General features: G+C 38.9%; 1 non-coding gene across 1 annotated transcript; it reads right to left on the bottom strand.

The window, feature by feature from the left end:
• LOC148574728 (small nucleolar RNA R71) lies at positions 1 to 108 on the bottom strand. Its single transcript, XR_015905904.1, has one exon. It is a non-coding gene; the product is annotated as a small nucleolar RNA R71 (small nucleolar RNA).
• Positions 109 to 24265: the final 24157 nt, after the last annotated feature.

Genomic DNA, 24265 nt, shown 5'->3' on the forward strand with positions numbered 1-24265 from the left:
AAGCTTAAAGTGGAGATCTAAACCTTCAGACAGAAGGAAGGAGAATCCCTCTATGAAGCTTGGGAAAGATATAAGCAACTGATCAAAAGGTGTCCTACTGACATGCTTCCAGAATGGAGCATCATATGTATATTCTATGATGGTCTGTCTGAGTTGTCAAAAATATCATTGGACCATTCTGCAGGAGGATCTCTTCACGTGAAAATCCCTGCAGAAGCTCAGGAACTCATTGAAATGGTTGCAAATAACCAGTTCATGTATACCTCTGAGAGGAATCCTGTGAACAATGGGACGCCTCAGAAGAAGGGAGTACTTGAAATTGATACTCTGAATGCCATATTGGCTCAGAACAAAATATTGACTCAGCAAGTCAATATGATTTCTCAGAGTCTGAATGGATTGTAAGCTGCATCCAACAGTACTAAAGAAGCATCTTCTAAAGAAGAAGCTTATGATTCTGAGAACCCTGCAATGGCAGAGGTGAATTACATGGGAGAATCCTATGGAAACACCTATAAATCTTCATGGAGAAATCATCCAAATTTCTCATGGAAGGATCCACAGAAGCCTCAACAAGGCTTTAATAATAATGGTGGAAGAAACAGGTTTAGCAATAGCAAGCCTTTTCCATCATCTTCTCAGCAATAGACAGAGAATTTTGAACAGAGCCATTCTGGCCTGGCAACCATAGTCTCTGATCTATCCAAAATCACACTAAGTTTCATGAATGAAACAAGGTCCTCCATTAGAAATTTGGAGGCACAGGTGGGTCAACTGAGTAAGAAGATTACTGAAACTCCTCCCAGTACTCTCCCAAGCAATACAGAAGAAAATCCCAAGAGAGAGTGCAAGGCCATAACCATGACCAACATGGCCGAACCTGGATAGAGTGAGGAGGACATGAGTCCCAGTGAGAAAAGCCTCATGGGACGTCCTCTGGACAGAAAGGAGTTTTCCTTTGAGGAACCAGAAGAATCTGAGACTCATACAGAGACCATAGAGATTCCACTGAACTTTCTTCTGCCATTCATGAGCTCTGATGAGTATTCTTCCTCTAAAGAGGATGAAGACATCACTGAAGAGCAAGTTGCTAAGTATCTAGGAGCAATCATGAAGCTGAATGCCAAGTTATTTGGTAATGAGACTTGGGAGGATGAACCCCCATTGTTCACCAATAAACTGAGTACATTAATGAGGCAGACATTACCTTAGAAGAAACCAGATCCCGGAAAATTCTTCATACCTTGTACCATAGGCACCATGACCTTTGAGAAAGCTCTGTGTGACCTGGGGTCAGGGATAAACCTCATGCCACTCTCTGTAATGGAAAAACTGAGAATCTTTGATGTACAAGCTACAAGAATCTCACTAGAGATGGCAGACAAATCAATGAAACAGGCTTATGGACTAGTAGAGGACGTGCTAGTAAAGGTTGAAGGCCTTTACATCCCTGCTGATGTCATAATCCTAGACACTGGGAAGAATGAGGATGAATCCATCATCCTTGGCAGACCCTTCCTGGCCACAGCAAAAGCTGTGATTGATGTTGACAGAGGAGAGTTGGTCCTTCAGTTGAATGAGGACTACCTTGTATTCAAGACTCAAGGTTCTCCTTTTGTAACCATGGAGAGGAAGCATGAAAAGCTTCTCTCAATACAGAGTCAAACAAAACCCCCACATTTAAACTCTAAGTTTGAGGCCACAACCAAACTCTAAGTTTGGTGTTGAGAGGCCCCAACCTTGCTCTGATTATCTGTGAGGCTCCATGAGAGCTCACTATCAAGCTATTGACATTAAAGAAGCGCTTGTTGGGAGGCAACCCAATGTTATTTAATTATATCTATTTATTTTCCACTGCTATTTTATGTTTTCTTTAGGTTGATGATCATGTGAAGTCACAAAAACAACTGAAAAATAAAAAACAGAAAGAAAAACAGCATTAAAAATAGCTCACCCTGGAGGAAGAGCTTACTGGCGTTTAAACGACAGTAAGAAGCATCAGACTGGTGTTTAACGCCAGAAAGAAGCATCAAGCTGGCGTTAAACGCCAGAAACAAGCTACAGTCTGGCGTTTAACGCCAGAACAGAGCATCTAATTGGCGTTTAACGCCAAGAATGGGAGAAAAGCTGGCGTTAAATGCCAGAAATAAGCAGCAACCTGGCGTTTAACGCCAGAAATGCACTCTAAGGGCGTTTTACACGCCTAAATGGAGCAGGGATGTTAAGTCCTTGACCCTCAGGATCTGTGGACCCCACAGGATCCCCATCTACCCTACCTCTTCTTCTCTCATCTTCATACCCTTTCATAACACTCTTCCCCAAATATTCTTCACCAATCACTTCCATATCTCTTCCCCAAATACCCTTCACCACTCACATCCACCCACTCTTCCCCAAAAATCCCACCTACCTCTAAATTCAAAATCCATTTCCCTCCCAAACCCAACCCTAATACACGAAACCTAACCCTCTCCCCACCGCTATATAAACCCCTCAACACTACTTCATTTTCACACATTACAAACACTTCTTCTCCCTCTTGGCCGAATACACACTTTCCCTCCATCTCCTCCATTTTCTTCTTCTACTACTATTTTCTTCTTCTTTTGCTCGAGGACGAGCAAACATTTTAAGTTTGGTGTGGTAAAAGCGTTGCTTTTTGTTTTTTCATAACCATTAATGGCACCTAAGGCCAGAGAAATCTCAAGAAAGAGGAAAGAGAAGGCAATTGCTTCCACCTCTGAGTTATGGGAGATGGAGAGATTCATCTCAAAGGTCCATCAAGACCACTTCTATGAAATTGTGGCCAATAAAAATGTAATACCTGAGGTCCCTTTTAAGCTCAAAAAGGGCGAATATCCAGAAATCCGACAAGAGATTAGAAGAAGAGGATGGGAAGTACTCTCCAATCCTATTCAACAAGTCAGAATCTTAATGGTTCAAGAGTTCTATGCAAACGCATGGATCACTAGGAACCATAATCAAAGTATGAACCCGAATCCAAAGAATTGGCTTACAATGGTTTGGGGAAAATACTTAGATTTCAGTTCAGAAAATGTAAGGTTGGCGTTCAACTTACCAATGATGGAAGAAAACACACGCCCCTACACTAGAAGGGTCAACTTTGATCAAAGGTTGGACCAAGTCCTCATGGACATATGTGAGGAAGGAGCTCAATGGAAAATTGACTCAAGAGGCAAGCCGGTTTAATTGAAAAGGCATGACCTTAAGCCTGTGGCTAGAGGATGGTTAGAGTTCATCGAACGCTCTATCATTCCTACTAGCAACCGATCCGAAGTAACTGTGGATCGGGCTATCATGATCCATAGTATCATGATTGGGGAGGAAGTGGAAGTTCATGAGATTATACCTCAAGAACTCTACAAGGTGGCTGACAAGTCCTCCACTTTGGCAAGGTTAGCCTTCCCTCACCTCATTTGTCACCTCTGCAATTCGGCTGGGATTGTCATAAATGAAGACATCCACATTGAAGAGGACAAGCCCATCACTAAAAAGAGAATGGAGTAAACTAGAGAGCCCACTCATGGACCTCAACAAGAACATGAGGAAATTCATCATCATGAAATCCCTGAGATGCCTCAAGGGATGCACTTTCCTCCACAAAACTATTGGGAGCAAATCAGCACCTCCCTAGGAGAATTAAGTTCCAATATGGGACAACTAAGGGTGGAGCACCAAGAGCACTCCATCATCCTCCATGAAATTAGAGAAGATCAAAGAACCATGAGGGAGGAGCAACAAAGGCAAGGAAGAGACATTGAGGAGCTAAAGCACTCCATAAGATCTTCAAGAGGAAGAACTAGCTGCCATCACTAAGGTAGACCCGTTCTTTAATTTCCTTGTTCTTTATTTTTCTGTTTTTTTTTTTTGTTTACTATGCTTTATGTTTATTTATGTTTGTGTCTTTATTACATGATCATTAGTGTTTAAGTGTCTATGTCTTAAAGCTATGAATGTCCTATGAATCCATCACCTTTCTTAAATGAAAAATGCTTTAATTACAAAAGAACAAGAAGTACATGAATTTCGAATTCATCCTTGAGATTAGTTTAATTATTTTGATGTGGTGACAATACTTTCTGTTTTCTGAATGAATGCTTGAACAGTGCATATGTCTTTTGAATTTGTTGTTTATGAATGTTAAAATTGTTGGCTCTTGAAAGAATGATGAAAAAGGAGAAATGTTATTTGATAATCTGAAAAATCATAAAATTGATTCTTGAAGCAAGAAAAAGCAGTGAACAAGCAAAAGCTTGCGAAAAAAAAATGGCAAAAATAAAAGAAAAAGAAAAAAGAAAAAGCAAGCAGAAAAAGCCAGTAACCCTTTAAACCAAAAGGCAAGGGTAAAATAAAAAGGATCCAAGGCTTTGAGATTAATGGATAGGAGGCCCAAAGGAATAAAATCCTGGCTTAAGTGGCTAAACCAAGCTGTCCCTAACCATGTGCTTGTGGCGTGAAGGTATCAAGTAAAAGCTTGAGACTGAGCGGTTAAAGTCGTGATCCAAAGCAAAAAGAGTGTGCTTAAGAGCTCTGGACACCTCTAACTGGGGACTCTAGCAAAGCTGAGTCACAATTTAAAAAGGTTCACCCAGTTATGTGTCTGTGGCATTTATGTATCCAGTGGTAATACTGGAAAACAAAATGCTTAGGGTCACGGCCAAGACTCATAAAGTAGCTGTGTTCAAGAATCAACATACTGAACTAAGAAAATCAATAACACTATCTGAATTATGAGTTCCTAGGGATGCCAATCATTCTAAACTTCAAAGGATAAAGTGAGATGCCAAAACTGTTCAGAGGCAAAAAACTACTAGTCCCGCTCATTTAATTGGAGCTAAGTTTTATTGATACTTTGGAATTTATAGTATATTCTCTTCTTTTTATCCTATTTGATTTTCAGTTTCTTAAGGACAAGCAACAATTTAAGTTTGGTGTTGTGATGAGCGGATAATTTATACGCCTTTTGGCATTGTTTTTAAGTAGTTTTTAGTATGATTTAGTTAGTTTTTAGTATATTTTTATTAATTTTTAAATAAAAATCATATTTCTGGACTTTACTATGAGTTTTCGTGTTTTTCCATGATTTCAGGTATTTTCTGGCTGAAATTGAGGGACCTGAGCAAAAATCTGATTCAGAGGCTGAAAAAGGACTGCAGATGCTGTTGGATTCTGACCTCCCTGCACTCGAAATGGATTTTCTGGAGCTACAGAAACCCAATTGGCGTACTCTTAATTGCGTTGGAAAGTAGACATCCAGGGCTTTCCAGCAATATATAATGGTATATACTTTACTCGAGTTTTGATGACGCAAACTGGCATTCAAACGCCAAATTCCTGCCCTATTCTAGAGTTAAACGCCAGAAACAGGTTGGAAATCAGAGTTAAACGCCAGAAACTGGTTACAACCTGGCGTTTAACTCCAAAAAGAGTCTCTACACATGAAAGCTCAATGCTCATCCCAACCACACACCAAGTGGGCCTGGAAATGGATTTTTTGCATCATCTACTTATTTTTGTAACCCTAGCTACTAGTTTAGTATAAAAACTACTTTTAGTGATTTATTTCGAGGAATCCTTGGATCATTTTTGAGACTATCTTTGTATCACTTTGATCATTGATCACGTTTAGGGGGCTGGCCATTTAGCCATGCCTGGACCTTCATCACTTATATATTTTCAACAGTAGAGTTTCTACACACCATAGATTAAGGTGTAGAGTTCTGCTGTTCCTCATGAATTAATGCAAAGTACTATTGTTTTCTTATTCAATTCAAGCTTATTCCCATTCTAAGATATTCGCTTGCACTTCAACCATGATGAATATGATGATCCGTGACACTCATCACTATTCTCAACCTATGAACGCGTGCCTGACAACCACTTCCGTTCTACCTTAGATCGAGCGTGAATCTCTTAGCCTCCATTCCGAAAGATCGGAGTCTTCGTGGTATAAGCTAGAATCATTGGCGGCCATTCCTGAGATCCGGAAAGTCTAAACCTTGTCTGTGGTATTCCGAGTAGGATCTGGGAAGGGATGACTGTGACGAGCTTCAAACTCGCGAGTGTTGGGCGTAGTGACAGACGCAAAAGGATCAATGGATCCTATTCCAACATGATCGAGAACCGACAGATGATTAGCCGTGCGGTGACAGCGCATTGGACCATTTTCACTGAGGGGACGGGAAGTAGCCATTGACAACGGTGATGCCCAACATACAACTTGCCATGGAAAGGAGTATGAATGATTGAATGAAGACAGTAGGAAAGCAGAGATTCAGAAGGAGCAAAGCATCTCCATACGCTTATCTAAAATTCTCACCAATGAATTACATAAGTATTTCTATCTTTATCTTATTTTATTTATATTTTATTTATCAAAACCTCATAACCATTTGAACCTGCCTGACTAAGATTTACAAGATGACCATAGCTTGCTTCAAGCCGACAATCTCCGTGGAATCGACCCTTACTCACGTAAGGTTTATTACTTGGACGACCCAGTGCACTTGCTGGTTAGTTGTGCGAAGTTGTGAAGAAGAATTGAGATTATGATAGTGCGTACCAAGTTTTTGGCGCCGTTGAGATCACAATTTCGTGCACCAAGAAGCTATTCCTATTTATACATTATCTTGCTTCAAGTTGCCTGATGGTTTAATTTCGAAAATTCACTCTCTACTTTCTCAGTTCTGGTGGGGACAAAAAGGTTCTGAAAGGCGGATGGCTTGGATTAGCTGGGACACTATGACTCGCCCACAAAAAGAAGGAGGCCTTGGATTTAAAGATCTCAGAATCCAAAATCTGGCGCTTTTAGGCAAACAGTTTTGGCGACTCGTAACACAGCCTACTTCCTTATTATCCAAAATCCTAAGAGGTAAATACTTTAGCAATGGTAATTCTATAACGGCAGAAATTGAAGTCTTACCTTCTTGAGGATGGAGGAGCATACTGGAAGGCCGAAAGATTGTTGAAAAATGTCTTAATTGGGCTGTGGGTACTGGAGAGAATATCCGAACCTTTGAGGATCCTTGGCTGCCTCCTCCGTATCCTTTAATGTTTTCTAACATGCCAAATAGATAGGCTATTTCTGAGTTGGTTCCAAGAGTTAAAGATCTAATTACTGAAGATAGGAATTGGAATCAGAATCTTATTCAAGAATTATTTCCCCAAGACATTGCAAACAGGATTTTGTCAGTTAAAATTCAGCAGAGTAGGGACAAATTGCAATGGGATTTGAACAAATCCAAGCAATATGATGCAGCTTCAGGTTACAGAATTGGCTATTTATTTTACCATCCGCCTCTGGAGCTTTGCCCTAATTATATGCAGCAAAAAAAACCGTGGATTGATCTATGAAAGTTGAACTTGCCTCACAAAATTAAGCTATTTATCTGGAAAGCTCTCCATGGCCGGCTTTCGGTGCTTGCTCAGATTCATCACCACATCCCATCTATATCACCAATATGCCCCTGCTGTCATGAAGCAACTGAAACAGTCACTCATTGTTTGATCGATTGCTTTAGAATTAAAGATGTATGGTCTCAGAGTTATCTTCGTGACTGTCTTCCCCCTCAGAGTCCTAACGACTTTTGGACATGGTGGATTGCATCAACAGAGATGCTTAATCCGTTGAAGAATGCTGACCGTAATCCTCAATTGCTTGCCATCATTTGCTAGAACTGCTGGAAAGCTCGCAACCAGTTGATTTTCGAAGGTTCTACTTCAATGCCGTCTGCCATTCTAGCAAGCTCTGTCAAGTTGTTCCGTGAAATCCAAAGAACTCCCAGTTTAGGTCGTCATCTTCATGAGGCAAGCTCTTAGTTGCATTCAATTTGATTTATCATTCTTTCTTCTTTAAGATTTTTCTTCGTTTTTTGACCACGTACCGTTGGATGAATACCTTCAGTGTAGTATTTTTGAAAAATCTCCACCTTTCATTATGCTGTCCTGCTTTTGAACATCTTTGTATTTTATTTTTCAATAATTAATAAAATATAACCTACTATCTTTAAAAAAAAATTTAGAGCTACTCGCTAAGGTTTTATAGACCCTACTTAAATTAACCTGGGTTTTATTGCTCCACTGTCACAACCCACAACCCAAGAAAAGAACATTTTGACAAATGACAGTCCAAAAACAATAAACCCAAAGCAAAGTGGACAAGTGATAGTATTTGTAGGATTTATTTTATTTATGATTTAGTGTATGAATTTAATTTCCATATACGTGTGAAGTATTTTATATAATTATATAATTATATTTATTTTTTTAATAATCTTTTACGTAGTTAATATAAAAAATAATTATTTTTATTAATATAATATTATATAATTGAATATACATATAAACTTATTTTATATTAATTATATATTAAAATTAAATTTTTAATTTATATTTAAAAATAAAAAGTTTACATTAGTTAAAATGATACATTAAAATATTTTTTATTTTAATATACTACTCTCAAATTCAAATTAATAAAATATATTAATATCTAAAATTGAATACTCTTTAATCTATTGATCGTGTGTTTAAAAATTATAGAATTAAATTTTTTAAAAAATTAAATTTTTTTTCCTATTTTAAACTTTAAAGTAAATCAAATCAAAGTAAATCTGATTTGTAAATCTAATTTAATAAAATTTATATTTAAAATTAAAATATCTAAATTAATCCTAATATAATTTTATTTTTTAAATATATCTATTCTTTTTTCTTTCTCTTTTCTCCCTTCTTAGAGGTAATATAATAATATTATATATACTTTTAAGTCTTCAAGCATTCTTTTTCAATTTAATTTTTTATTTCAAATTTAAAAATTAATGTATAAATTAAATTACAATTCAGTTCTTTCTAAAATTCAATTCAGTTCCATTCCATCTCATGAAAATTTTCAAACACACACTAAAAAAATAGAAAAATTCACTGAAGATGATGATGATGATGATGATGATGATGATGATGATGATGATGATGATGATGATGATGATGATGATGATGATGATGATGATGATGATGATGATGATGATGATGATGATGATGATGATGATGATGATGATGATGATGATGATGATGATGATGATGATGATGATGATGATGATGATGGGTTTTTTACTGAAATAAAAAAAATTTATTATTTTTTCAAACTCTATTTTTTAATTTTAATTCTCCAAATATAATTTTTTTTTTTGGATTTGGGGAGAGTTCACCACATCACCTGGCGAACTTTATAATTCACCTAACCTTTGCTAATCTTCGGAAAACTTCACTTTAAGTTTTTTTAAAATACACAAAACTCAAAATTTTAAACCATTATTATCGTATCAAGAATACATAGGAGTACACAAAAATACACAGACAATAAGCATAGTTTCTTCAATATTGTCAGCAGCAATGACAACCATTTTCATTGTCTCCAGAAATACACAGATGCACAGGAATAAGCCATATTTAACAAGAATTTTTTTTATTATAAATAAAAAAAAAACCATTATTTCCTCAATAAAAATATGGTTTATTTTTGTGTACTCTTGTGTATTCCTATGTACTCTGGAAACGATGATAATAGTTGCTGTTCATACCCTGACCCAACGTTAAGGCCCAGGTCTAAATAAGATAAAAAGGCCCAATCCATAAATTGGCCTCTCCATATAACCGACTTCCCCAGAAAAGGTCGGATACGACACAGACTCCACCACAAGGAAGTCGGGATACCAGATTAGCTGGCAGATAACACTCATCCAAATAAGTAACTGCCCCTAAAATCTCTCAACCCACTTCCAAGAGCCATAAAAGCTCTTGAAGTTGGAGTCTGCTCTTAAAAGTCGAAGCTCCCGTAGCGACCGAGAAGATTCTCCCTTGGGAGGAGAAGACCCGTTCAGCGAGGACATTATGAGGGAAAAAGTTTCAAGGAACTTTAAAAGCCCTGATATGGACCTCTACGACGGAACCACTGATGTAAAGCATTATTTGAGCAACTTCAAAAGTCGGATGTATCTGGCCGACGCCTCTGATGCCACCCGCTGTAAGGCTTTCCCGACAACCTTGACGAAAGCAGCGATGAAGTGGTTTGATAGTCTTCCCCCGAGGTTGGTCACCAGTTTTGACGACCTCTCGCGAAAGTTCTTGATGCAATTCTCCATCCAGAAGGATAAAATAAAGTACGCACCAAGCCTCCTAGGAGAGAAATAGGAGGTCGGAGAACCTCTGAAGGACTACATGGAGAGGTTCAATAAAGCGTGCTTGGAGATTCAAGACCTGCCCACGGAGGCAGTGATTATGGGCCTAGTAAATAGACTTCGAGAAGGTCCCTTCTCCCAGTCCATCTCAAAAAGGCACCCGACCTCTCTAAGTGATGTACAAGAGAGAGCTGAAAAGTACATCAACATAGAGAAAAATGCCAGACTTCGAGAACCAGGCTGGCGACCTGGGCACTCTCACTCATCAAAAGAGAAAGAGATAGAGCCTGATGAGCGGATATTTTATACGCTTTTTGAGGGTAATTTCATGTAGTTTTTAGTATGTTTTAGTTAGTTTTTAGTATATTTTTATTAGTTTCTAGGCAAAATTCATATTTCTGGACTTTACTATGAGTTTGTGTTTTTTTGTGATTTCAGGTATTTTCTGGCTGAAATTGAGGGAGCTGAGCAAAAATCTGATTCAGGCTGAAAAAGGACTGCAGATGCTGTTGGATTCTGACCTCCCTGCATTCGAATGGATTTTCTAGAGCTACAGGAGTCCAAATGGCGCGATCTTAATTGTGTTGGAAAGTAGACATCCAGGGCTTTCCAGCAATATATAATAGTCCATACTTTGCTCAAAGATAAATGACGTAAACTGGCGTTCAACGCCAGTTCCATGTTGCATTCTGGCATTAAACACCAGAAACAGGTTACAAGTTGGAGTTAAACGCCCAAAACAGGTTACAACCTGGCGTTTAACTCCAGAAACAGCCTACGCACGTGTAAAGCTCAAGTCTCAGCCCCAGCACACACCAAATGGGCCCTAAAAGTGGATTTCTGCACTATCTATCGTAGTTTACTCATTTTCTGTAAACCTAGGTTACCAGTTTAGTATTTAAACAACTCTTAGAGATTTATTTTGCATCTCATGACATTTTTAGATCTGAACTTTGTACTCTTTGACGGCATGAGTCTCTAAACTCCATTGTTGGGGGTGAGGAGCTCTGCTGTGTCTCGATGAATTAATGCAATTATTTCTGTTTTCTATTCAAACATGCTTGTTTCTATCTAAGATGTTCATTCGCACTTCAATATGATGGATATGATGATCCGTGACATTCATCACCATTCTCAACCTATGAACGTGTGCCTGACAATCACCTCCGTTCTACCTTCGATTGAATGAGTATCTCTTGGATTCCTTAATCAGAATCTTCGTGGTATAAGCTAGAATCCATTGGCAGCATTCTTGAGAATCCAGAAGGTCTAAACCTTGTCTGTGGTATTCTGAGTATAATTCAGAGATTGAATGACTGTGACGAGCTTCAAACTCACAAGGGTTGGGCGTAGTGACGGACGCAAAAGGATCAATGGATCCTATTCCAGCATGAGTGAGAACCGACAGATGATTAGTCGTGCGGTGACAGTGCACCTGGACCATTTTCACTGAGAGGACGGATGGTAGCCATTAACAACGGTGATCCACCAACACACAGCTTGCCATAGGAGGAAACTTGCATGCGTGAAGAAGATTACAGGAGGAAAGCAGAGATTCAGAAGACAAAGCATCTCCAAAACTCCAACATATTCTCCATTACTGCACAACAAGTACTTAATTCATGCTCTTTTATTCTTCGTAATTCAAACTGACAACTATAATTGATTTCCTGACTAAGAGCTACAAGATAACCATAGATTTCTTCAAGCCAACAATCTCCGTGGGATTCGACCCTTACTCACGTAAGGTATTACTTGGACGACCCAGTGCACTTGCTGGTTAGTGGTACGAGTTGTGAAAAGTGTAATTCACAATTTGTGCACCAAGTTTTTGGCGCCATTCCCGGGATTGTTTGAGTTTGGACAACTCATGGCTTATTTTGTTCCTTAGATTAGGAAAATTTTTTTCTTTTTTTGGTTTAGAGTCTTCTATTATTGTTTTTGGTTGAATTTTTTTAAATCCTTATTTTCTCTTCTTAATTTTTTTTTTGAAAATTTTTCATAAACTAATAATTAAGTTTTTCTGTTTGAGTTTAGTTTCATATTCTAAGTTTGGTGTCAATTGCATGTTTTTGTTTTCTTTTAAATTTTCGAAATTGTGTTCATTGTTCTTTCTTAATCTTCAAGTTGTTCTTGTTTATTTTCCTTGTTTGATCTTTAGTTTTTTCTTATTCTGTGTCTTTTCTTGTTTTTCTTGTGCTTTTTCAAAATATCAATTTTCAAAAAAATATACCTTATTAAAACACTTTAAATTTATAACTCAATTGAATAGAGCGTTGTGTTTATGTCCCTGGTAATTGGGAATTTTCCTTTTAAAAATTTTTTCAAAAATAATTTTTCTTTGATTAAATCTTGTGCCAAACTTTTAAGTTTGGTGTTCTCTTGTTATTTTTCTTTAATTTTCGAAAAGTTATTTTTAGTTTTCTAAAAGTTTTAAGTTTGGTGTTCTTTTTATGTTCTTGAATCTTTGAATTTTGTTCTTATTGTTCTTGTGAGTCTTCAAGGTGTTCTTGAGTCTTCTTTGTGTTTTGATCTTAAAATTTTTAAGTTTGGTGTTCCTTGGTGTTTTTCCTCCAAAATTTTTGAAAATAAGGAGCATTGGATCTAAAAATTTTAAGTTTTGTGTCTTTTTATTGTTTTTCTCTTTCCTCAGTGAATTCAAAAATATCTTTTCCTTTATTTTAATTGATTTTTTGAAAATCACCTTTTAAAATTCAGATTTTTATTTTAAAAATAAAATCTTTTCAAAATTCAAAATCTTATTCAAAAATCATATTCAAAAAAATTTCAAATCTTTTCAATTAATTAGTCAATTTAACATTCAAATTTCCTTTTATTTTCTTTTCCTTTTAATTTTCGAAATCTATACTTTATTTTCTAATTATTTTACTTTATTTTATTTCATTTTTTTCGAATATTTTTAATTAAATAAAAAAAATAAAATAAAAATAAAAATAAAAATATATTTTACTTGCAATTCACATCATCTCCCTTTCTCCGTCATGGATCTAAGCGGAAATGAACAGTCCAGAAGGACTCTGGGGTCATATGATAACCCTACTACTGCTGCATATGGGAGTAGTATCTGTATACCCTCCATCAAAGCAGGCAGTTTTGAGCTAAATCCTCATCTCATTGTCATGGTGCAGCAAAACTGCCAGTATTTCGGTCTTCCACAGGAAGAACCTACTGAGTTTCTGGCACAATTCTTGCAAATTGCTGACACAGTACGTGACAAGGAGGTAGATCAGGATGTATACAGGTTGTTACTGTTTCCATTTGCTGTAAAAGATCAAGCCAGAAGGTAGTTAAATAACCAACCCACAGCAAGCATAAGGACATGGAAACAGTTATCAGACAAATTCCTGAATTAATATTTCCCTCCAAAAAGGATGACACAGCTAAGGCTGGATATCCAAGGCTTTAAACAAGAGGATGATGAATCCCTTTATAATGCCTGAGAAAGGTACAGAGGGATGCTAAGGAAATGTCCCTCTAAAATGTTTTCAGAGTGGGTGCAGTTAGACATCTTCTACTATGGGCTTACAGAAGGAGCTCAGATGTCCCTAGACCATTCAGCTGGTGGATCTATACACATGAGAAAAACTATTGAAGAGGCTCAAGAGCTTATTGATATAGTTGCCAGAAACCAGCATCTGTTCATAAGTAATGGGTCCTCCATAAAAGAAGAAGCCAAAGCAGTGTCTACTGAACTTGGTCCTCCAGAACAAGTTGCTGAACTCAATCAACAATTGTGATTTCTAACAAAACAGCTAGCAGAATTCAAGGAGATGCTACAAGACACTAAAAATGCTAATAAAAATATAGAGGCACAATTGAATCAGACAAAACAGCAGTTATCAAAGCAGATAACAGAAGAGTGCCAGGCAGTTCAATTAAGAAGTGGGAAAATATTAAATACCTCGCTTCAGAACAGCAGAAAGCCAAGGAAAGAACAACTGACAGAGGATGAGCAAAATATCATCCAAAATCCCTCTGAGGACAGTAAGAGCCCAGAGAGGAATGATTCTGGCGCTCAAACGCCAGAAAAGAATGGAGAGCTGGCGTTAAACGCCCAACCCATGCTCAGTTATGGTGTTCAAACGCCACAAACAAGCAAGGAGTTGGTGTTAAACACCCAAAGGAAGCTCAGTTCTGGCGTTCAAACGCCAGGAACAGGTAAGGAGTTGGCATCCAACGCCAATCCAGCTTCCACCCCTGGAATTCAAACGCCAGTGAGAGATAAGACACACACAAGTGCTGATAACAACCCCTCTAAAAAGGCTTCCCCAACCACCTCTGTAGGGAATAAACCTGCAGCAACCAAGGTTGAGGAATACAAAGCCAAGATGCCTTATCCTCAAAAACTCCGCCAAGAGGAGCAGGATAAGCAATTTGCTCACTTTGTAGACTATCTCAGGACTCTTGAAATAAAGATTCTGTTTGCAGAGGCACTTGAGCAAATACCTTCTTATGCCAAGTTCATGAAAGAGATCTTGAGTCATAAGAAGGATTGGAGAGAAACTGAAAGAGTTCTCCTCACTGAAGAATGCAGTGCAGTCATTCTGAAAAGCTTCCCAGAAAAGCTTAAAGATCCCTGAAGCTTCATGATACCATGCACATTAGAGGGTAATTGCACCAAGACAGCTTTATGTGATCTTGGGGCAAGTATCAATCTAATACCTGCATCCACTATCAGAAAGCTTGGTTTAACTGAAGAAGTCAAACCAACCCGGATATGTCTCCAACTTCCTGATGGCTCCATTAAATACACATCAGGCGTGATTGAAGACATTATTGTCAGGGTTGGGCCATTCGCCTTTCCCACTGACTTTGTAGTGATGGAAATGGAGGAGCACAAGAGTGCTACTCTCATTCTAGGAAGACCTTTCCTAGCAACTGGACGAACTCTCATTGATGTCCAAAAGGGGGAAGTAACCCTGAGAGTCAATGAGGATGAGTTTAAGTTGAATGCTGTCAAAGCCATGCAGCATCCAGACACACCAAAGGACTGCATGAAAGTTGATCTTATTGACTCTTTAGTAGAGGAGATCAACATGGCTGCGAGTCTCGAATCAGAGCTGGAAGACATCTTTAAAGATGTTCAGCCTAATCTGGAGGATTCAGAGGAAGTGAAAGAGCCTCTGGAAATTCCTCAGGAAGAGGGAAAACCTCCTAAACCCGAGCTCAAACCATTACCACCATCACTGAAATATGCATTTCTGGGAGAAGGTGACACTTTTCCAGTGACAATAAGCTCTGCTTTGAATTCACAGGAAGAGGAAGCACTACTTCAAGTGCTAAGGACACACAAGACAGCCCTTGGGTGGTCCATAAGTGACCTTAAGGGCATAAGCCCAGCTAGATGCATGCACAAGATCCTATTGGAGGATGATGCTAAGCCAGTGGTTCAACCACAGAGGCGGTTAAATCCAGCCATGAAGGAAGTGGTGCAGAAAGAGGTCACAAGCTATTGGAGGCTGGGATTATTTATCCTATTTCTGATAGCCCCTGGGTGAGCCCTATTCAAGTTGTCCCCAAAAAGGGAGGCATGACAGTGGTTCATAATGAAAAAAATGAACTGGTTCCTAGAAGAACAGTTACAGGGTGGCGCATGTGTATTGACTACAGAAGGCTCAATACAGCCACCAGAAAGGATCATTTTTCTTTACTATTCATAGACCAAATGCTAGAGAGACTAGCAGATCATGATTTTTACTGCTTTTTGGATGGCTATTCAGGTTACAACCAAATTGCAGTAGATCCTCAGGATTAAGAGAAAACTGCATTTACATGTCCATCTGGAGTATTTACCTACAGAAGGATGCCATTTGGGCTGTGTAATGCACTTGCAACCTTTCAGAGATGCATGCTCTCTATTTTTTCTGATATGGTGGAAAAATTTCTGGAAGTCTTCATGGATGACTTCTCAGTATATGGAGACTCATTCAGCTCTTGTCTTGATCACCTGACACTAGTTCTGAAAAGATGCCAAGAGACTAACCTGGTTTTAAACTGGAAAAAATGTCACTTTATGGTGACTGAAAGGATTGTCCTTGGGCATAAAATTTCAAACAAGGGAATAGAGGTGGATCAAGCTAAAGTGAAAGTAATTGAAAAATTACCACTACCTGCCAATGTTAAGGCAATCAGAAGCTTTCTGGGGCATGCAGGATTCTATAGGAGGTTTATAAAGGATTTTTCAAAAATTACAAAACCTCTGAGTAATCTGCTAGCTGCTGACACGCCATTTGTGTTTGACACAGAGTGTCTGCAGGCGTTTGAAACTCTGAAAGCTAAGCTGGTCACAGCACCAGTTATTTCTGCACCAGACTGGAAATTACCATTCGAATTGATGTGTGATGCCAGTGATCATACCATTGGTGCAGTATTGGGGCAGAGGCATGACAAGCTTCTGCATGTCATTTATTATGCTAGCCGTGTTTTAAATGACGCCCAGAAAAATTACACAACCATAGAAAAAGAATTGCTTGCAGTGGTTTATGCCATTGACAAGTTTAGATCATACTTAGTAGGATCAAAAGTGATTGTGTACACTAACCATGCTACTCTTAAATATCTACTTACAAAGCAGGATTCAAAATCCAGGCTCATAAGATGGGTGTTGCTTCTGCAAGAGTTTGATATAGAAATAAGAGACAGAAAAGGGACAGAAAACCAGGTGGCTGATCACCTGTCCCGAATAGAACCAGTAGAAGGGGCGTTCTTCCCCTCTATTGAGATCTCTGAAACCTTTCCAGATTAGCACTTGTTCGCTATTCAGGAAACACCATGGTTTGCAGACATAGCAAATTATAAAGCTGCAAGGTTCATACCCAAGGAGTACAGCAGGCAACAAAAGAAAAAATTAATTACTGATGCAAAGTATTACTTGTGGGATGAACCCTATCTCTTTAAGATATGTGCAGACGGAATAATCCGTAGGTGTGTGCCCAGAGAAGAAGCACAGAAGATCTTATGGCATTGCCATGGGTCACAGTATGGAGGTCATTTCGGAGGTGAGCGAACAGCCACCAAGGTCCTCCAATGTGGTTTCTACTGGCCTACCCTTTATAAAGATTCCCGAGAGTTTGTACGTAACTGTGACAGTTGCCAGAGAGCTGGTAATCTGCCTCATGGTTACGCCATGCCTCAACAAGAGATCTTGGAGATTGAGTTGTTTGATGTATGGGGTATTGACTTCATGGGGCCTTTCCCACCATCATACTCAAACACTTATATTCTGGTGGCAGTTGACTATGTATCCAAATGGGTAGAGGCTGTTGCCACACCCACTAATGATACTAAGACAGTGCTGAAGTTCCTCCAGAAACATATCTTCAGCAGATTTGGTGTTCCTAGAGTGCTAATCAGTGATGGGGCACCCACTTCTGCAACAAACAACTTTACTTTGCCATGGTCCGGTATGGAATTAGCCACAAAGTGGCAACTCCATATCATCCACAGACAAATGGACAAGCTGAAGTCTCTAACAGAGAACTGAAAAGAATTTTGGAACGGACTGTAAGTACCTGTAGAAAGGATTGGGCAAGAAGCTTGGATGATGCTCTGTGGGCCTACAGAACAGCATTCAAGACTCCTATAGGGACCTCTCTGTACCAGCTTGTGTATGGTAAGTCCTGTCATCTGCCCGTGAAACTGGAATACAAACCCTACTGGGCAACCAGATTCCTAAACTTTGATGCCAAATTAGCTGGAGAAAAAAGATTGCTCCAGCTGAATGAGCTAGAGGAATTCAGACTCACCGCTTTCGAAAATGCCAAGCTCTACAAGGAGAAAGCAAAAAGATGGCATGACAGAAAGCTATCATCTAGAGTCTTTGAACCAGGACAGAAGGTTCTGCTGTTTAACTCTAGGCTCAGGCTATTCTCTGGGAAACTGAAATCCCGGTGGAGGGGACCATATGTGATTACAAGTGTGTCACCATATGGCTATGTGGAGCTTCAAGACATTGATTCTAATAAGAAGTTCATTGTTAATGGACATAGAATCAAACATTATCTTGAAGGCAATGTTGAGCAAGAATGCTCAAGGCTGAGGCTAGATTAAAAAGCTCAGGAAGGTCCAGCTAAAGACAATAAAGAAGCGCTTGCTGGGAGGCAACCCAGCCATTAGCAAAACTTTTTCTTATTAATTTTTTTTATTTATCTATACAGGTTTAATATAAATAATCTTCAAGGTAAAGAATCAATTGCATAAGTTCACAGGGTTGCAGAAGGATTTAGAATACAAAACAGCAAAAAGAAGCTCACTGGTGCGAAAAAAAACCAGTAAAAGCTGTTTTGCGCGTTAAACGCCCAAAAGGAGCATCTACTGGGCATTTAACGCCAGTAGAGATAGCCATCTGGGCGTTAAACGCCAAAAAGAAGCAGCTTCTGGGCGTTTAACGCCAGATTTACAGCATCCTGGGCGTTCAGAAAAACGCCCAGTAACAAAGGAGTTTCTGGCGTTTAACGCCAGCTGGAAGCAACAGCTGGGCGTTAAACGCCCAGACCAAGCACCAAGTGGGCTTTAAACGCCCAAAACATGCATCAGTTGGGCGTTTAACGCCAGGATTGTAGGGAATAAGTACTTTCGTTTTCAATCCAAATTTTTTCCATTTTTTATGTTTCAATTCATGATTTCTTGCACAAACATGTTACAAATCCTAATTTTTCAAATCCTTTTTCAAAAGATATCAAATGTATCTTAATTCATAAACCCTTTTTTTTAATCCTCTTCAAATTATTTTCAAATCCTTTTCAAAATAATTCTATCTCTTTTCCTTCTAAAATCTTCTCAACTCATCAATAACTTTTTCGAATCTTCACAACATCTTTTTCAAAATTCAGATTTATCTTTTTCAAATATCTTTCATATCTTTTCAATTTTAAATTACATCTTTTCCTATCATACTTATTTTTTCCAAATCACTTTTTCTATCATATCTTTTTCAAACAATTTTCGAAACCCACCCCCCTTCCCTTTAAATGTTGGTTCGGCCTCTCCCCCTCTCCTCCACAAGTCGAACTTGGCTCTCCCTCTTTCCCTCTCCTTTCTTTTCTTTTACTTGAGAACAAGCAAACCTCTAAGTTTGGTGTGTTTATCCGTGATCACTAAGCCAATATCCACTAAGATCATGGCTCCTAAGGGAAAATAAACCAACTCAAGAGGCAAGAAAGAGAATATTCCAAAACCACTTTGGAATCAAGGGAAGTTCTTAACTAAAGAACATTCAGACCATTACTACAAAATAATGAGTCTAAGGTCAGTGATCCCGGAAGTTAAATTTGATCTGAAAGAAGACAAATATCCGGAGATCCAAGAGCAAATTCGAAACAGGAGCTGGGAAGTCCTAGCTAATCCTGAAACAAAGGTGGGAAGAAACATGGTTCAGGAATTATACACAAATCTGTGGCAGACGGACAGGCAGAGAATAGCGGGAACCGCATTCTAAGACTATAGAACTTTGGTCAGAGGAAAGATTGTTCACACCCACCATGACAAAATAAGGGAGATCTTCAAGCTACCTCAACTGCAAGATGACCCAGACTCCTTTAATAGGAGAATGATGAGATTAAACCTGAACTTGGACAAAATCTTAGAGGACATATGTCTCCCTGGAGCTAAATGGATAACCAACACAAAGGGTGCCCCGAACCAACTCAAAAGAGGAAATCTCAAACCAGTTGCCAGAGGCTGGCTGGACTTCATTGGGCGCTCTATATTGCCCACTAGCAACCGCTCTGAGGTCACCATCAGAAGAGAAGTGATGATTCATTGCATTATGCTGGAAAAAGAAGTGGAAGTTCATCAGCTGATTGCTTGTGAGCTTTACAAGATTGCAAACAAGAACTCCAAAGATGCCAGATTGGCTTATCCAAGCTTGGTCTCTCTGTTATGTAAAGATGTTGGGATAAAAATGGGAGTAGATTAGTACATCCCAGTTGATCTACCAATCACTAAAAAGTCTATGGAAGGACAACAAGTGCAGGATGAACCCATCAAGAGGAGAGCACAGGAGTTCCTCCCGGAAATTCCTCAAATTGAATACTGGGAGCGTCTAGAAGCATCTGTCACCAAGTTGCAAGAAGCTGTGGATCAACTGAAGGAAGAACAGCAAAATCAAAACAGCATGCTCTGCAAACTGCTTAGAGAACAAGAAGAGCAAGGGCGTGAACTGAAGGAACTGAAGCGCCAGAAGCTATCTCTTGAAGGGCCAAGCACTCCACAAACTAAAGAGGCATCCACCTCCCAAATTCAAGGTTGTTGAGTTCTAATCTTAGCCTTAACTCTGTGATAATTGTTCTTATTAGAAATTTACCTTAGAAGTTATATATGAGTAGTAGTAATTAGTATCTCTATTTTGATTTTATCTCCAATTAAGCTATAATTTATTTTTCTCATCATCATCAAACATGAATAAAATAGCAGATTTTTAGAATAAGGAGGCAATATTTTTTCGAGTTCTTAATAAGGAAAATTCTAATTATATATATGTGGTGGCAATGCTTTTTGTCTTCTGAATGAATGCCTGAACAGTGCCTGTTTTTGATATTGAATTTTATAAATGTTAAATTGTTGGCTCCTGAAGGAATGATGAACAAGAGAGATGTTATTGATGATTTAAAAAATCATGAAATTGATTCTTGAAGCAAGAAAAAGCAGCAAAAAAAAAAAGAGAAGGAGCAGTAGAAAAAGCCAATAGCCCTTAAAACTAAAAGGCAAGGGAAAAAAAGGATCCAAGGCTTTGAGCATTAATGGATAGGAGGGCCTAAAAGGAATAAAATCCCGGCCTAAGCGGCTAAACTAAGCTGTCCCTAACCATGTGCTTGTGGCGTGAAGGTGTCAAGTGAAAACTTGAAACTGAGCGGTTAAAGTTAAGGTCCAAAGAAAAAACAGAGTGTGCTTAAGAACTCTGGACACCTCTAATTGGGGACTTCAGCAAAGCTAAGTCACAATCAAAAAAGGTTCACCCAGTTATGTGTCTGTGGCATTTATGTATTCGGTGGTAATACTGGAAGACAAAGTGCTTAGGGCCACGGCCAAGACTCATAAAATAGCTGTGTTCAAGAATCAACATACTAAACTAGGAGAATCAATAATACTATCTGAATTCTGAGTTCCTATGGATGCCAATCATTCTGAATTTCAAAGGATAAAGTGAGATGCCAAAACTGTTCGGAAGCAAAAAGCTACTGGTCCCGCTCATTTGACTAGAATCTGAGCTTCACTTAAAACTCTAAGATATTATTGCTTCTTGATTTCTTTTCATCCTATTTTATTTGTCTAGTCGCTTGGGAACAAGCAACAGTTTAAGTTTGATGTTGTGATAAGCGGATATTTTATACGCTTTTTGAGGGTAATTTCATGTAGTTTTTAGTATGTTTTAGTTAGTTTTTAGTATATTTTTATTAGTTTCTAGGAAAAATTCATATTTCTAGACTTTACTATGAGTTTGTGTATTTTTCTGTGATTTCAGGTATTTCTGGCTGAAATTGAGGGAGCTGAGCAAAAATCTGATTCAGGCTGAAAAAGGACTGCAGATGTTGTTGGATTCTGACCTCCCTGCACTCGAAATGAATTTTCTGGAGCTACAAGAGTCCAAATGGCGCGCTCTCAATTGCGTTGGAAAGTAGACATCGAGGGCTTTCCAGCAATATATAATAGTCCATATTTTGCTAAAGAATAAATGACGTAAACTGGCATTCAACGCCAGTTCCATGTTGCATTCTGGCGTTAAACACCAGAAACAGGTTACAAGTTGGAGTTAAACGTCCAAAACAGGTTACAACCTGGCGTTTAACTCCAGAAACAGCCTAGGCATGTGTAAAGCTCAAGTCTCAGCCCCAGCACACACCAAGTGGGCCCCAGAAGTAGATTTCTGCACTATCTATCGTAGTTTACTCATTTTCTGTAAACTTAGGTTACCAGTTTAGTATTTAAACAACTTTTAGAGATTTATTTTGCATCTCATGACATTTTTAGATCTGAACTTTGTACTCTTTGATGGCATGAGTCTCTAAACTCCATTGTTGGGGATGAGGAGCTCTGCTATGTCTCGATGAATTAATGCAATTATTTCTGTTTTCTATTCAAACACGCTTGTTTCTATCTAAGATGTTCATTCGCACTTCAATATGATGGATGTGATGATCCGTGACACTCATCACCATTCTCAACCTATGAACGCATGCCTGACAATCACCTCCGTTTTACCTTCGATTGAATGAGTATCTCTTGGATTCCTTAATCAGAATCTTCGTGGTATAAGCTAGAATCCATTGGCAGCATTCTTGAGAATCCGGAAGGTCTAAACCTTGTCTGTGGTATTCTGAGTAGGATTCAGGGATTGAATGACTGTGACGAGCTTCAAACTCACAAGGGTTGGGCATAGTGACAGACGCAAAAGGATCAATGGATCCTATTCCAGCATGAGTGAAAACCGACAGATGATTAGCCATGCGGTGACAGCGCACCTGGACCATTTTCATTGAGAGGACGGATGGTAGCCATTGACAATGGTGATCCACCAACACACAGCTTGCCATAGGAGGAAACTTGCGTGCGTGAAGAAGATGACAGGAGGAAAGCAGAGATTCAAAAGATAAAGCATCTCCAAAACTCCAACATATTCTCCATTACTGCACAACAAGTACTTAATTCATGCTCTTTTATTCTTTGCAATTCAAACTGACAACTATAATTGATTTCCTGACTAAGAGCTACAAGATAACCATAGATTGCTTCAAGCCAACAATCTCCGTGGGATTCGACCCTTACTCACATAAGGTATTACTTGGACAACCCAGTGCACTTGCTGGTTAGTGGTACGAGTTTTGAAAAGTGTAATTCACAATTTGTGCACCAGAGCCCAAGAAAAAAATAGGAGGTCGGACCTGAGAGGCCCAGGAGATACCACTTCTATACTCCTCTACGAGTTTTCCTAGTTGATGTCTACAGGGAAATTTGTCATACTGAAAGACTACCGCCGCCTAGACCCATGAAAAATAAAAAGGGGGAGAGGGGAGTTGTGGCGACTACTGTGAGTACCATAAGCTATATGGTCACTCAACAAATGATTGTTATGACCTAAAAAATGTGATAAAAAAGCTGGCCAGAAAAGGTCAGCTGGACATATATCTAATGGAAAGGTCGGACCATCATGGGAAAAGAAAACGAGATGACGATGACCGAAGAGACCCACCACCTTAGATTCCGGAAAGACATATACATATGATCTCGGGAGGATTCGATGGAGGCGGCCTCACAAAATCATCTCACAAGAGGCACTTGAAGGAAGTCTATGGTGCACGAATTGTGAATCACACTTTTCACAACTCGTACCACTAACCAGCAAGTGCACTGGGTCGTCCAAGTAATACCTTACGTGAGTAAGGGTCGAATCCCACGGAGATTGTTGGTTTGAAGCAATCTATGGTTATCTTGCAATTCTTAGTCAGGAAGTCAATTATATTTATTAGTTGAATTGCGAATGAACAAGAGAGCATGGGTTAAAGGTTACTTGTTATGCAGTAATGGAGAATATGTTGGAGTTTTGGAGATGCTTTGTCTTCTGAATCTCTGCTTTCCTCTGTCCTCTGATTCACGCACGCACGTCCTTCTATGGCAAGCTGTGTGTTGGGGCATCACCGTTGTCAATGGTTACCTCCCCTCCTCTTGTGAAAATGGTCCAAATGCTCTGTCACAGCACGGCTAATCATCTGAGGTTCCCGATCATGCTGGAATAGGATTCACCCTCCTTTTGTGTCTGTCACTACGCCCAGCACTCGCGAGTTTGAAGCTCGTCACAGTCATTCAATCCCTGAATCCTACTCAGAATACCACAGACAAGGTTTAGACTTTCCGGATTCTCATGAATGCCGCCATCAATCTAGCTTATACCACGGAGATTCTGATTAAGGAATCTAAGAGATATTCATTCAATCTGATGTAGAATGGAGGTGATTGTCAGACACATGTTTATGGATTGAGGAAGGTGATGAGTGTCACTGATCATCACCTTCTCCATAGTTAGGCGCGAATGGATATCTTAGATAGGAACACTC

Source organism: Arachis ipaensis, chromosome B2 (assembly GCF_059453495.1).
Source record: "Arachis ipaensis isolate K30076 ecotype BB chromosome B2, ASM5945349v1, whole genome shotgun sequence".
In the NCBI taxonomy this organism is placed as follows: Eukaryota; Viridiplantae; Streptophyta; class Magnoliopsida; order Fabales; family Fabaceae; genus Arachis; species Arachis ipaensis.